The sequence below is a fragment of the Rhipicephalus microplus genome, chromosome 9 (assembly GCF_043290135.1).
Source record: "Rhipicephalus microplus isolate Deutch F79 chromosome 9, USDA_Rmic, whole genome shotgun sequence".
NCBI lineage: Eukaryota > Metazoa > Arthropoda > Arachnida > Ixodida > Ixodidae > Rhipicephalus > Rhipicephalus microplus.
The window spans coordinates 30,072,605-30,088,700 of NC_134708.1; the positions used below are offsets into that span (position 1 = coordinate 30,072,605).

The window sequence follows — 16,096 nt, forward strand, 5'->3', positions numbered from 1 at the left end:
GAACTTCGTTCCCTGCTCCAGCTTTGGCTCCATTCGTCTCCATTGTCTCTGCTAAACACACGAACGGGCATCATTGTCTGTTCTCATTAACACGCACCGGCACAGGCACACGGGTTCTTCAACAACGAAACACGACTTCCCGCAGATCCTTCCGTAAACCGTCAGCGCCTCCGAGCACCTTCCCCGCGACATTGCTGCTACACCGCCTAACAGCGATAACGTTTGGACTCTCACGTCTGTTCACACACAATTTCGGCATGCTCCTAGTGTCAGGTCAAGTCACATTTGAACGCATCATCCGCCACATATACAGAAAAAGTGTAAGCGCAAGACAGCTGCGCAGCATGCAGGCGCTGACAAAGCGAAACGCATCGGACCGATACCGGCCGTGATAAGCGAGCCGACCGTCGCGCCGGTTGCCATGGCGGCAAGATTCCCCGATTTTGTTGTAACGTTTGGCTTGCGCGTTTAGGCGCGCTTTTCGCCGAAAGACGCGACGATTGTCGCTATGCTTCGGCGTAGCGCGGAGGCATTTCGTCTGGACGCATTTGCGGTGCTAGGCATTCCTTGAGCCCCATCCACCCTTGGCATGAGATTTTTTATAGTGATCCCTTGGATTTTCTGGACTGTTTCGGTGTTTGCAACAAATGCACCTGGCGCTGCGTGCCCTCACCAAACCTGTGGAATTTGGTCCCGTCAACAGTTACGAGGGAGGACAGCATAAATGGTTCTGGCTGCAGTTCCTGGAAACAGGTAAATGATTTTGGAGCTCTCATTAGAAGCCTCGCATGCGGCCTGAACCAGGCTTGTTTAGAGTGGTAGAGCGCTTGACTCCGGACGGCGTCACTACCCGAAGCTGCTACCTCACAGGAACCTATAGTATGCAGTGCGAATACGTTTGCTATAATTACGACGTTGGTCTCCACATATTGTTGCACAAAACGGTGGCTGAAAAGTCCTACTGGCCACTCTACCTAGGTGATATTCCGACTGCGTACAAAAAGTGCATCTATCAAGCACGCGCGACACGGTGTTTGCATGCTGGAAACGGGGCCAGGTATGATTTCTAAGAACGCCATAGCGTACCGCTTCTAGTTTAAAGGGAGGACGGGTGTTTAGAAACAATGTTTAACGATTTCGAGTACTTGGTACTCAACTATGGGAGGGCATGAAGCCGTCCCTTGGGAATACTACAAAAGATCGTAGCGCTCACCGTTCTTTGTCATTCGCTTGGAATCGGTTGGCTTGTTTTATTCCCAACTGGTCTTTTTCATTATTGCTTAGTTCTTGCCTGATTCTTGCGCGTCATCTCAGCAGCGAGAAATTTTTTCTCACCCCTAAAACACCTGACGTTGAATATGCGGATGTGCTGTAGTCGCTTACAGCGAAGACCTGTTATCCCTGGTCACTCGTTCGCGCTATAAATTGTGGTGAAACTTTCAGCGTTATGCATTTGTATTAACCGTTCTGCATTCGGAATTTCAGTGTCATGCATTTGTAAACTTACTTACAGCGCAACACCAGAAAAAATACAGGACAGGGAAAGAGCAAAAGAGAAAGAAAAAAAAGAAAATACGGCGCTTTTCTCTTTTGCTCCTTCCCTGTCCTGTATTTTTTCTGGTGTTGCGTGGTAAGCTCACGATGGATCCTAACGAACTGGCCCAACTTACCCTCTTACTTCATGCATTTGTATTTCGTCCGTCATGATTTGGAACTTATATTATGAAGTGGACAAAGTAAGAAATATCCCTAGGATTTGTTCACCACAAACACAATAACAAATAAGGCATGCCGTTGTGCAGAAACTGCCCATTGTTGTTTTCCACTTATGGTTCCTCTACGCGTACATCAATATCAAGATCATGGGGTACTTTTGTCATTCGCTCGCCATCAAAGTGTGACCGTCATGGCGAGGTATCCAAACCCGCGTCCTCGAGCTATTAACCTCTGCACCTTCGGTGCTATAGGCTGCATATATAGCCGAAATAACGGAACGAAAATTAAGGGCTCGTTTCTTTGTTTTGACACAACCTCAATGAAAGTCCATATGCAGTGAAGCCAAGGAACCTATAGACGTTGGTAATTGTACTGCTTTAAGTGCACTGTACTGAACGTGATATAAACATGAAGATAGCAAAAGGGATTAAATTACTACTGGCCTCCGGAAGGATCCAAACCTGCAGCATATCCACGGAGTGAATGATGATGAGTGAGACAAAACTATCTATCTATCTATCTATCTATCTATCTATCTATCTATCTATCTATCTATCTATCTATCTATCTATCTATCTATCTATCTATCTATCTATCTATCTATCTATCTATCTATCTATCTATCTATCTATCTATCTATCTATCTATCTATCTATCTATCTATCTATCTATCTATCTATCTATCTATCTATCTATCTATCTATCTATCTATCTATCTGCCTGCCTGCCTGCCTGCCTGCCTGCCTGCCTGCCTGCCTGCCACTTTTGTACCACGCATTATTACGGCAATATTTCATGTTGTATTGTAAAGCATGCATACTGGACGCACACGTTTGTTAAGCATGAAAGTTGCTTCCACAACATTTCCAAGCAGAGTACGTTATTTTCACTGTATTTACAAGCAAAGGCGTGGCTGTGTAGTAGAGCACCCGCTGCTTGCCATGCTAACGACGCGGGTTCGATCCACACTCAGGCTCAGGCTTTTTTATTATTTAATTTATTTTTATCTTTCTCAACTTTTTGGTCACACAAAAATGATTTTTTGTTCACAACTAACGACACCGACGACAACACCAGAATTTCTGCGAAACGAGCACTTTAACGCTATCGTGTTAAAATGTTGCGTACTCGCCGTCACAGTGTTCTACTCGTTTCTCCAAACAACTCTGTTCCAAAAGCCCTGCATGGGTGTGCATTATTATTTTTTCTTTGTTTTATATACATATACATATATATATATATATATATATATATATATATATATATATATATATATATATATATATATATATATATATATATATATATATATATATATATATATATATCCCTAGCTTCTTTTCGGCTCTTATTTCTTCACCCCTGTGCAAGGTAGGAAGCAGTCTTCTTCTTCTTCGCCCCGCCGTGGTGGTCTAGTGGCTAAGGTACTCCGCTGCTGACCCGCAGGTCACGGGTTCAAATCCCGGCTGCAGCGGCTGCATTTCCGATGGACGCTGAAATGTTGTAGGCCCGTATGCTCAGATTTCGGTGCACGTTAAAGAACCCCCAGGTGGTCGAAATTTTTGGAGCCCTCCACTACGGCGTCCCTCATAAACATACGGTGGTTTTTGGACGTTAAACCCCAGATATCTATCAATCAATTCTTCTCCTTCTTCTTGGTTAACCTCCCTGTCTTTTTCTTTTGTCTCTTTTTCTCTCTGTCTTGGCTAACAGCCCCAGGCATGCACGGACGGGAAACACCCGATAATGGGACAAAGGAACAACCGCCACCGTAGCTCAGTCAATACGAGCATCGGGCGCGTAATCTGAAGGTTGCAGGTTTGATACCTGCCGGTGGCAAGTGGTTTTTTAGTTGAGCTTACTTTCTTCACATCTGTTTTATAAGTATTTCAATAAACTTGAAGTGGTGCAATTAGTTTACCTATTCTTTTCCACAGCTTCATTATTTGACGGTTTTCATTAACAGAAATTGCGTATATATATAGCGCACTGCGCTGCGTTTTTACAGCGAAAGCTGCATATGGCCAAGGGAAACGAAAAATCGTCCGGCAGCGGTGGCGTGGGTGGTCTCCGTCGGCTGCGTTATCAGTTACGTCAGTCGCAGCGTCGAACCCAAGCACGCATTCTATTGGCTGCGTTGTGAGTTAGCTCGCGAAGTCAAACGCTTGCAACAAGGTGGCGTTGCGGCGTCGACGTTTGATGACTGCCAGTGCGCGTTCACCCTGGCTTTCGCCGGGAGTTTCTTCAGCGAAACCTTGTCTTCGGCTGCGACGTCTGTGACCATCTCTTGTTCTGGAACAACCACTGTGATTAATACACTGCCAAACATATTTAACCACTCATTACACTCTTTCATGACTGTGGTGATGCGAGGCACAAGGTGCGGCATGGGAAATAAACACTGTGGTAAACCCAAGACAAACGTACGTCTAATCTCATTGAGAAGCGTGGACACGTAACCAATAATTGTGAAAGGCTTCAGAGCAGCGTCTGGCTGCACCCACTGCTAAACACCGGGGCGGAACTCTCCAGCTTACCCTGGTTAGCCATTTGTATGGATTGTTTGGGTGGTGATTTTTTTGATACATTTCAAATTATGAAGGTGGCACGCAGCGAGCCCGACTCTGATAATTTTTACCGCGTAATTGCTTCAATCTGTGAGTGTCAGAACGGGTAGTATTGTGAGAGAGTGATTGCAAATGAATAGAAGAGAAAAGTGAGCCCCGTAACTGGTTCTCAAGGGGGAGGACACCTCAACAGCAACTCACGAGGGGTGGGGTTAAAGGAGGGATTAAAAGGATAGGATTAAAAGGTAAAGATGTAGAGGAAGGAGAGAGCGAAGCGCAGGCACAGCGAACGACAGAAAACGACGGCAGTAAAGAGGAGATAGGAAATATGAAGTATTTGCCCTGCAGTCGTGCTGGGTGCAGCACATCGTGTCAAGACCGCAAATGCAATCTCGTCCCATTGAGCGTGAACGCTTTAAAATGCACACGTTTTCTTAGGCATTCGGTCTATGACGACTGGAAGACGAAAACCTTTTTCATTTTTTTTTTCGACGGCGGCAATTATTCGACCCGAAAGCTTTTAAGACCCGATGTGAGATTGCGTTGGTTTCGAGACTGGAGACATCTTGCAGTTCAAATGGTTTTGCAGTGTTCCCATTTTAAGTGTGCGCAGGGTATCCGCCATGGTGATACAGTAGCTAAAGCAGATATATCCTTACCCGCAGGTCTCGGGATCGAATCCCGGACGCAGTGGCTGCGTTTTTTTATGGGGGCGAAAATGCTTGAGCCTCGTGTGCTTATATTTACCCAAGTGGTGGAAATTTCCGGAGCCCTCCGATACGGCTTCTCATAATCATAAGGTGGTTTTGGGGCTTTATAACCCCGCAATGAATTATTATTAGCGTGCGCGTGGTTCCGCTGGAGAAAGGGCGGGGGGGGGGGGGTTCTCGCAGCGTCCTCCCTACCTGTTATATCAATGTATGGGGCTGACTTTGCGCCCTCCCCATCATTTCCTCTCTCCCCAACCTCCGTGCGCACACGTATGGTCTCTGTAATAGGCTCCCTCTTGACTAAAAAATCTTATTTTGTGGCGTCATACTGACGTCACATATATGTTGGCGGCCTGTCACATCATGGTAATAGTATGTGTGACAGCATCGCATCGCATTTTTTTTCTTTAGATGAGATGCAGCTCTTTGAATAGCCTGTGTAACGCTGTCCCTCCGTACACCGCCACTGCGCATGCTCGCGTCTTGTGCTGACCCAGGAAGACACCTACAAAACGGTCTCTCCCATCCACCTTTCTCTAAGGTTCCTAGATAAAACAAACAAACATGACTTCTCGTGCTGCACAACCGTTCACTGTCCACTCCGTATATGTAGTCACTGAATAACACCTTCGGAATTCAGTCAAGGGCATCTTTACTTTGATTTCGCTTGATGAGCGCTATCGTCAACGTCGTCGCCGGTGTAAGCGTTAGTGCCCGCTCCTTCTCATCTACACATGGTTCAGTTTAGGGGAAGATGATCCAAGTTTTTAGGGGCGAAGCTCCTTATGGCGTGGCTTGTGCGTGCCCCGTTGTCGTAGTGCGTAACATGTGGCACATACGCGCCTACCAGTGGCCCATACCCACCCTCGGGAACATATCCGCATGTCCACATGTTACGAAAAACTTGGCATGGCGTTGCTATCACGCTCTCGGTGTTAACAAAGCGCTGACAGCTAGAATGTGGTACATACTCTTGTTTAGTCCTTGGGTTTTCCGCTGGATGGCGGTACTTGTATATGATGAGTATATGATGAAAAGAAGCGAGATGGCGGTACTTGAAGTGTTCAAAAGATGGACCGACGGACACACGGATGGACAGACAGACAGACAGACAGACAGACAGACAGACAGACAGACAGACAGACAGACAGACAGACAGACAGACAGACAGACAGACAGACAGACAGACAGACAGATGGACGCACGAACGGGGGCATGTATTCGGATGGACTTATGCATGAACGGGCGGACGGACGGATTGACAGACGCTTCATCCCACTCATCATCATTCATTCTGTGGATACGCTGCGATTTTTTTTTTCGCATCGGTCGTGTTGGCGCCACCGAGGGTCGCTTCTGAGTTTGAAGAAACATTCATTGTTTTCGCTTTAGTAACCAATGTTTTTAGAAAAAAAAACGTTCGACTACTTAGAATATACTGTGTAATGGGAGGAGCGACAAGCTCTCTGTATTGAGAAAAAGTGGGTAACGATTTAGAGTACTACAGGTACACTACTATGGGAGAGCTTAAAGCCGTCCCGTTCTACGACGCTGATAATTGAAAAATACCGAATTACGAAGGCAGTACCATTTGTGGCAATGTCGAGACAAAGAAATCTAGACATCGTAGATATGAAACCTGCGATCGGTAGATCAGCGGGTGCTATAGTCTCATCAACTTAAACCACGCATATTTCGAAGCTCAGAAGCAATTTTCTATTGTCATTAGTATGCTCTAATTATAGAAAACACTCAGGTCATTTCACATAATTGTCGACTCGGAACGGCGTCTCTCTGAACTTTAAGGAGTCTCCATCGTTATTACTTATAAAACAAATAATTAGCATTTGTTTCACAATATTTACATTCCCGACATGACAAGTTCGCTGATTTTATTTTTTTTTACTTTTCTTACTTTTGTAATCGCATTTGCTATTTTTTTCTAGTAGATTCTTCGTTTACCATCCTTGGTTTGCTCTTTTCCTAAATGCTCAAAGCAGTGTTCTTAATTGCGCTCGCATTTGTTTTATGTCGACTATTTGCAGTTCTCCCTACATTTTCCAGCGTCTACTACAGACAAAAATATACATTGTCTACGTGATGCTGATGATAAGTAAAATTTTACGTTCCCAAACCACCATATGATTATAAGATACGCCGTACTGTGAAAGGCTCCAGAAGTTTTGAGCACCTGGAGTTCTTTATAACGTGCACCCAAATCTGAGCACTCAGGCCCACAGCATTTTCGTTTCCATCGATAATGCAGACGCCGCAGCCGGGATTCGATCCTACAGCATGCGCAAGCAAAAAGATAACAAACCCGCCTCAGTGGTCTAATGGCTGAGACACTCGGCTGCGGACCCCCCAAGTCATGGGTTCGAATACCAGCCGCGGCGCCCAACCTTTCGACGGCAGCGCGAATGATTGAGGCCCGTGTGCTGAGATTTATGAGCACATGAAAATAACTCCAGGCGGTCGAAATTTCTGGAGCCCTCGACTACGGCGTCTGTATTAATCATATGGTGATGTTCGAGACGTTACACCCCAACAATTATTATCACTAGGGGTAAAACAATCGCACGTGAGTACCCTCTGATGCACTGTTTGTCCTATGAACACCAGGTGGTTGAAATTTCCGGAGCCCTCTGCTACGGCGTCTCTAATATTCATATGGTGATTTTCGAGACATTACACCCCAACAATTATTATCATTAGAGATAAAACAATCGCACGTGAGTACCCTCTGATGCACTGTTTGTCCTATGAACACCAGATGGTTGAAATTTCCGAAGCCCTCTGCTACGGCGTCTCTAATATTCATATGGTGATTTTCGAGACATTACACCCCAACAATTATTATCATTAGAGATAAAACAATCGCACGTGAGTACCCTCTGATGCACTGTTTGTCCTATGAACACCAGGTGGTCGCAATTTCCGGAGCCCTCGACTACGGCGTCTCTAATAATCATATGGTGATTTTCGAGACACTACACTCCAAGAATTATTATCATTAGAGATAAAACAATCGCACGTGAGTACCCTCTGATGCACTGTTTGTTCTATGAACCCCAGGTGGTTGAAATTTCCGAAGCCCTCTACTACGGCGTCTCTAATAATCATATGGTGATTTTCGAGATGTTACACCCCAACAATTATTATCATTACAGATAAAACAATCGCACGTGAGTACCCTCTGATGCACTGGTTGTTCTGTGAACCCCAGGTGGTCAAAATTTCTGGAGCCCTCAACTACGCCGTCTCTCATAACCATATGGTGGTTTTGCGACGTTTAACCCTTATATATATAATCAATCAATCAATCAATCAATCAATGCACTGTTTGTCCTGAGGTGCATGCAGAATATGAGCCGTATCTGCCTGTCACGCGTACAAAAAGCCGGTGTGACGTGATCGTGGTATGGCTGATCTTGTCACTTCTCGCTGATAACCTGTCTTGTCTGAAGTAAGAACAGCCGAACGGGCGGGTGAATGCAAACCGCTTTATTTCGCCACCAACAAAACTGCGTTGGGCAAACTGCATGCTCCCAGCGATATTGCGGGAAAGAATGCGCGCGCCCGCTACAGTACCGGTGTTTTTAATTGCGAAGCATTTCTTGATGAACTTCGGCGACATTGAGCGTATCTATCTATCTATCTATCTATCTATCTATCTATCTATCTATCTATCTATCTATCTATCTATCTATCTATCTATCTATCTATCTATCTATCTATCTATCTATCTATCTATCTGTCTGTCTGTCTGTCTGTCTGTCTGTCTGTCTGTCTGTCTGTCTGCAGCCACCGTCTTTTAGCTATCTTGGCCGTTTCGACGATGGTATCGTTACCAAAGTTGGTATGACAAAACATGACTGTATGAAGAACACATTTGACTATTCGTATTACGAAAATCATGACATGAATGTCATGAATGTCATGATTTACATTTCATGGTCCCGCAGCTCTTACGGTGGTTTCGTTCACATGGCATGTAGCAAAACTGGTATGGTATGACATTATGGCATGGTGAACACAAGCGACAGACCCCACCATAAAAATTATGGCATACGTGTCATGTAACAACATGACTGCATGCCACGCTCGTAATGCGCTCGCGGCCGTTTCACTTGCGTCACGTATACCAAGTTAGGACTACAGTACGTCAATTAATGACAAAGTTATGTGACTGGTGCAAACATAATAAACATGAGATGCGTGTCATGTAACAACATGACTACATGCTACGCTCATGATGCACTCCCGGCCGTTTAGCTAGCTCCACATATACCAAATTCGGTATTATGTGACGGGAACGGACGACATAGGTAAATTACACATCCATACATAAAAATCTTGACATGCATGTCATGTAAAAACATGACTACATGCCACACTGATGATGGTCTTGCGGCCGTTTCGCTAGCTTCAATATGCCAAATTTGATATTACTTAACGCCAATTTTATAACTCTCCGTGGCTCAAAACCTGTGATTAGAAAATCAATGTTAAACGATTTAGAGTTGACACTCTACTAGGGGAGAAGCAGCAGCCGTCCCTACATAGACAAGTCAAAACGAACTTTTTAGCGTTCGTGTGCTTAGAAAAAAAAATGCCAGCATATCCACGGAGTGAATGATGGAGAGTGAGGCGAAGAATTCATCCGTTCATTCGTTCTTGCTTCCGTCCGTCCATGCGTCCGTCAGTGTGACCGTCCATGCGTCCATCAGCCCGTCCATGCGTGCGTCTGTTCGTGCGTCCGTCCGTGCGTTCGCCCATGCAGCCGCCCCTGCGTCCGTTCATGCGTCCATCCATGCATCTGTCTATGTGTCCGTTCGTCCATCTATTCAACACTCCAAGTACCACCATCTCGCATCTTTTCATCATATATTCTCCATATAGAAGCACTGCCATCCAGCGGACATTCCAAGGACTAAACGAGAGGTGGAACACGCACACTTTCTTACGGCTTGCGCTTCGGGTCCACTTCCCACCTTTAACCACCTCGAGTTCATGGTATATACTAGTTCGCTGTATTTATGGCACTGCGGCCGAACGCTCGCTAAACCTTTCGAAAACCAAAAAGGTTACGCCCAGCGAGTATGACGTAGCAAACTTTTTCAGTCAGATAGTGCTCAATGTACATGCCAATGGCTGCTAATGGGAAATGAGAGGCGGAGAATTCGGCTTTTACTTTCTTACGGCTTGCGCTTCGTATCTACTTCCCATTTTTAACCACCTCGAGTTCATTCATGGTATATACTAGTTCATTGTGTTCATGGCACTGCGGCTGAACGCTCGCTAAACCTTTCTGAAGCTAAGGAGGTTACACCCAGCGAGTTTAACGTAGCAACCCTTTCTTGTCAGATAGTGCTCAATGTACATGCCAATGACGCTAATCGTGATCGCAGCCTGCGCGTTAACTAAAAGCCGAATGCTCCTGTCTCTCATTCCCCATTAGCAGCCATTGACATGTACATTAAGCACTGTTTTTTATTGTTCAACAACGCCCAGAACAAGTCTCTCACCGGCACCACCTTGGAGGTCAAAATGTTATATTTGTTACATACTACGGGAGACCTGTGGGCCGCTATAAGGAGCTTTGCCCCTGAAAGTGTGCAGAGAGAGAGAGAGTGAGAAATGAAAGGCCGGGAGGTTAACCAGATATCGGCATCTGGTTTGCTGCCCAGCGCTGTGGGCGGGGAAGTAGGGGCAAGAGAGGGGGTAGATAGAGAAAAAAAACAAAAAAAAGTGTGCAACAATTTAGGGTACTGGGTACTCTACTATGGAAGAGCATACAGCCGTCTTGTGGGTGCGTGTTTAGAAAAAGTGGGCGTACATTACATGGTCAGTCCACCGACTAAAACACCAGCGTTTCGTGTTGTGTTTAGCAAAAGTGGGTAACAATTTACAGTAGTCGCTACTCTACTGTGGGAGAGCTGAAGGCCGTCCCTTGGACCTCACACAGTTGACTTTTGTGGCAAACGCCGTAGCGTAATACCTAGAGCATCGCTTGATTGGATCGTTGGCTTAAACAAAGGATGTTACGCCCAGCAAGATTCACGTTGCAACTTTTTTGGTCAGATAGTGCTCAAAGTGCGTCCTTCTGGTTTAAGTTTTTTTTAGATGCGGAGCATCTTATACTCGCGCCTTGTAGTGCGCCGTCCGCACCGCTTCTCGAACATTCGACAGCTGACGCGCGCGCATGCGCCGTCGCGCCGTCGCCCACTCTTCCACCATCTGTGCATCCCTTCCTCCTCTACACACCGCGCGCGCTTCACTCCTCCACCATCTGTGCACCCTTCCTCCTCTACACACCGCGTTCGACACCTACAATTCTCCTGATTCTCCAGTGGACGCGCATGTGGCGTCGCGCTTCGAGAACATTCAAGAGCTGACAGTACATGCGCCGTCGTGCTGTATATATACTCAAGGTCGGCGCTCGCTCGCTCAGTTGCCGCTCGTCGGTTGGTTTGTACGGCGCGTCGACGTCCAAGGTCGCGGTGAAATGAATTCCAACGAATCCACAAACACAATGATCGACGTCCCTTCGACCAGCGCCGCCCTTTCGCATACGTGTGTACGTGTTCACTCATTTAACACCCCCTCCTACAACCACGTTAACCAATTTAGCCATCGACCCAAGTAAGTCGCAATTTAACACCCCATTTCACAACCACGTTAACCAATTTAGCCATCGACCCAAGTAAGTCGCACTTTAACACCCCGTTAACCAATTATATGGTCCGCATCCTCCTCAGTGTTCCCCCGAGGGAATCTGCGGGCAATTTTTTTAGTAAGCAACGAATTCAATGCAATTTTATTAAGATTAAGTTCCAAATTCACGTCTCTGTGTGTTATTTCATCAGAAACAACTATCTTTTTATGTATGATTAACGGGTGCGGGTTTCCTCTTTATTTGAAAAGGGTGCGCGCGTGCCACTTCTCTAGTCCGGTCGTGGAGGTGGCCTACTACTACTACTACTACTACTACTACTACTACTACTACTACTACTACTACTACTACTACTACATACATCGCGACGCAGGACCCGCGGCTCAGGGAGCTTCGCCCCCAAAACATCCTTGGTTGAGCCTCCTTGGTTGCATTTAACGGTTGTAACCGACTATAGTTTGTACAGACCAGGCTAGTGTAGGGAACTATGCGAACGACGACGAAGCAGCATGAAACGGCAAGCCACAGCGTTGGTGCGCGCGCGCGACCCGAGCTGGCGTTTGTTTTGTATTTTCGGCCTGTTGGCGTTCCTCGCTCTTCTGGCGTTCCTCGGCCTTACAGTAGGTCTGTACTGAAATAAACTGCGTGACACTAGGCACTTACCCCCTCACCGACATCTTTCCAACCGCTTGCTATACTATACTACACTATCAACAAAGCTGTGCTTGCTCTCTTTTCTTTCTTTGATTCTGTCTTTCTATTCCTTCGTCTCTGTCTTTCTTTTTTTGTATTTCTATATATACGACCATCGCCAACCACGATCATAACAGGTCAATCGTATACAACACCTTGAGTGTGTATGTGGCTCAGAAATTCAGCAAATCACAATACTCCACCTACTAGCCTAATTAAAAGTAGAAAGAAAACACACGTACCGCAAGCACTGACCAGGAGGTGCACGTTTCAGTATCTTTTCTTATTCATCTGCATAGAGTTCTTGGGTGATGATCGAGTGCGTGCTGGCCCACGACGATGACCATTACCTATCTGCGATAATCGGCAAGGCTCGACCACAACAGCTCTGCAGTGCTGTATAATGAAGACGTACTGAATGGCAAACACGCATGTTATACGGCCACGCGTGATAACTTACCCTGGTGCAAAAGGCACAAAGAGCAAAGCACATTCCCGGTGGCATACACACTCTCTATTTCCGATTTTTTCATTCCGGTCGGTATTTTATCCACACCAATTTGAAACCGCGAACAATGGGCGTCAACGCGAATCGTGCATGCAAGTTCTTGTCTTCATCCCCGGGCTACGCACGTTGTACAGCCACGTTCATTCATTACACTGATGTTAATTAAAGGAAAACAAAGAAAGACGTGCAGGCGCCTTGTAATATCTTGGTGTTCGTTCTTTCTCTGAATGGGGTAATTACCAGCCTGTTCGCGATTCATTATACCAAGTTCCATCTCCCCCCCCCCACTCGCTTCGGTGTAAGGAGAGAACAAAAGCCTTCCCACATGGGAAGGCAGTGGCGTCAACAGAGATAGCTGCGAGCATTGTCAACGAGGCTTTATTGAAATAAATGCGCATGTGCACCCTCTTCATAAACAGCGTAATGGGAAAAAAAGGAATGAAAAAGAAAGGGAGATGGTACAGGGATGTCGTAAGGTATTCATAAGCGCGTAAGCCTTCGCGAAGAAATTTCAAGCGCCTGCGAATTCTTTCTCGCTTTATGGTATATGGTTTTTTTACGTGTTCTGTGTTATGACGTGCGTTGCTTTCTCTTCCTCTTTCTTTCACTCTCTCTTGTCATTTTTCAACGCACCGTCACACGAGTCGGTAATTTCTTTCGCGTCCAACAATTCACCCCGCCCCTCTCTCCTAAGCCGGCTACTTTATATACCGTATGCACCGGCGTAATATTGCCACTTGTCGTTTAAGAAACTTCCGTCGGAGCCGAGCGCGGCTTTGTCAGAGGAGCCGAAGACGACGCAGTTTCGGTAAGTTAATTTTCCAGCCCACATTTTGGGCATGCTCCCGCAAACTAAGCATGAAAACCTCTTTTTTTTTTTTCACGAATGCTGAAGCTCCCGCTGCACAACCGCGGGGGAAAACAAAATAACGTCATTTTCGCGAACAGTGCCGGTGCTTGTTAATCGCCGAAGTTTTACCGAATCACAAACCACACCAGCTTTACTTTAAAAAAGTAATTTGAAAGCTAACCTTTCGAATCGCATCGGTAATTACCAGCTTACAATGACGAGAAACACATATGATAGTCGGTATACAAACGAGACCATCATGGGCACAACTGACGCAGTTCGGCCTCCATTGCCGAAGTCTCAGCGACATGAGGACTCACGGCGCACCCCGGCAAGAGTGAATCCTGAGTCTCCGACGGACAGGTTACCAGAAGAAGACAAATAAATCTTGGATGATCTCCAATCTCTGTTAGACACACTTCGAGTGTTCGTCGGCAGGCTGAAGTCACAACGCATGGAGGGCGTACAACAGGTACTCGATGTTCTACGTCAAATGCTTGCAAGCCTTCTGTCAGCACCGGGAACCAACGATGCACCGTGGAACGTAATACATCTAAAGTCCTGCGTCCGTTGCCATCGAACGCCGCAGTCTAGTTTAAGCTCTCGTGTTTTTTATGTAGTGTAATTTTTTCTGTCTCCCTACCTTTCTCTCTCGTAATCCCTTTCCCCAGCGCAGCGCAGGAAAGCAAACGGGACGCGCGTATGGTTCCCCTTCCCGCCTTTCCTTCGCCTATCTCCTCCTCCTGCTCCTCCTCCTCTATTCTTAAAGACAGCCTCAAATACGCAATCAATAAATATTGTGAAGCATAGTGACTAATCACTGTAAATAAACAAAGATATCAATATGGCAGCGCCGCCGCGGTGGTCTAGTGGCTAAGGTACTCGGCTGCTGACCCGCATGTCGCGGGTTCGAATCCTGGCTGCGGCGGCTGCATTTCCGATGGAGGCGGAAATGTTGTAGGCCCGTGTGCTCAGATTTGGGTGCACGTTAAAGAACCCCAGGTGGTCTAAATTTCCGGAGCCCTCCACTACGGCGTCTCTCATAATCATATAGTGGTTTTGGGACGTTAAACCCCACATATCAATCAATCATATCAATATGGCACTGAGGATACCACACAGGTGTCGACTTTGTCAGAATACCAGCAGCAGACATGATAAATTAACAGGGCGTTCAGATACACACGACTCCTTTTTCCTTAGGTAGGGTGCTGCTTCTACCTCGAGATGACACGGCACCTTCCACTGCCCCTTCTTCTCACAGTACTTCGCGCGCTCGCGTTCCCTTGTGGCTTCGCTGTCTCGAACAGCAGATTCGTCCTGTTAAGTCGGCGCGACTCTCGGTTGTTTTTATCGAGACGGCACTGCATATTCACGCACATTTGTCATAATACAATAGTGGCGTGGCGTGCTCGAGACAAAAATGCGTTGCACTGCTCATCCCTTCTTGCAAAACTCAGTTTATGCATTACACGTTGTTGAAGTGCATGTATATAGTCCTTTGCAAACTTGCTGTGTTTGTTGAAAAGAGCGCGTTTCGGAACGACACGTTTGGGAGTTGTCGATTGAACGCACACTTGGTCATCAGTCTTCTTTTTTTTTTTAAAGCTTGACTAGAGGAGCATTGTGTCTGGGTCTAACCAGATAGAGCAGATGCGACAGTAAGAGTAATGTGAAGCTGTTTATCAAAGATGGACAAATGACATGTCTGCGCCTATATGCATTCTATAGCACATTGGGGGTAAGATGGATGCCGAAGTGATGTCTCTCGATTCTTTCTCTTTTTCGCGAAAGCGTGCCTGTGTTATGTCGGGCCACTCGCTCAGGTGCGAAACATGGTTGGAAATAATTTATTGCCAAAGTCGGAGGAACCATTTTTCGTGGATTTTAAACTTTGTTTGATTCAGGAACTGCGTTTTTTAACTATCTATCGCCATGTTCGTTCCGCACCCTTTTTCGCGATGAGCAGCTTTGGGTGGCAAGATACACGAAACGATCAGTTTTTGTAAACAATAACAATTCGAAAGAATGTGCAGTTAATATTTATCAAAACGCGAAAGATGCAAGCACCATACAAAGACCACAGAACAAGGCACTCAGTATGTTCGACTGCTTTAGATATTAAACCTTAACCAACACGTCCAGTCTCCCTTTTGAATGTAAAGGGAAACGAACATTAATATGCAAAGAGCGCATTTTAGGCGTATCTACTTTGAATTACTCCTCCATTTCGCAAACTAACTTGGTCAGCATGAGATGAAGCATTGCAGTGGAAATGGTCGTACCACTGGTTTACTGTTACGACAGGCTTTTAATAATGGTGGTATGTACTCAACCGCCATCTAATATTGCCATGTACTAAAGCAATTACTGAAC

General features: G+C 45.9%; 1 long non-coding RNA gene across 1 annotated transcript in view; it reads left to right on the forward strand.

Moving 5' to 3' along the window:
• The first annotated feature begins 428 nt into the window (after positions 1–428).
• LOC142771647 (uncharacterized) overlaps positions 429–16,096 on the forward strand; it is a 315,367-nt gene continuing 299,699 nt past the window's right edge. Inside the window, exon 1 of the long non-coding RNA XR_012886044.1 lies at positions 429–753. This is a non-coding gene — a long non-coding RNA (uncharacterized LOC142771647). The remainder of the gene's footprint in view (positions 754–16,096) is intronic.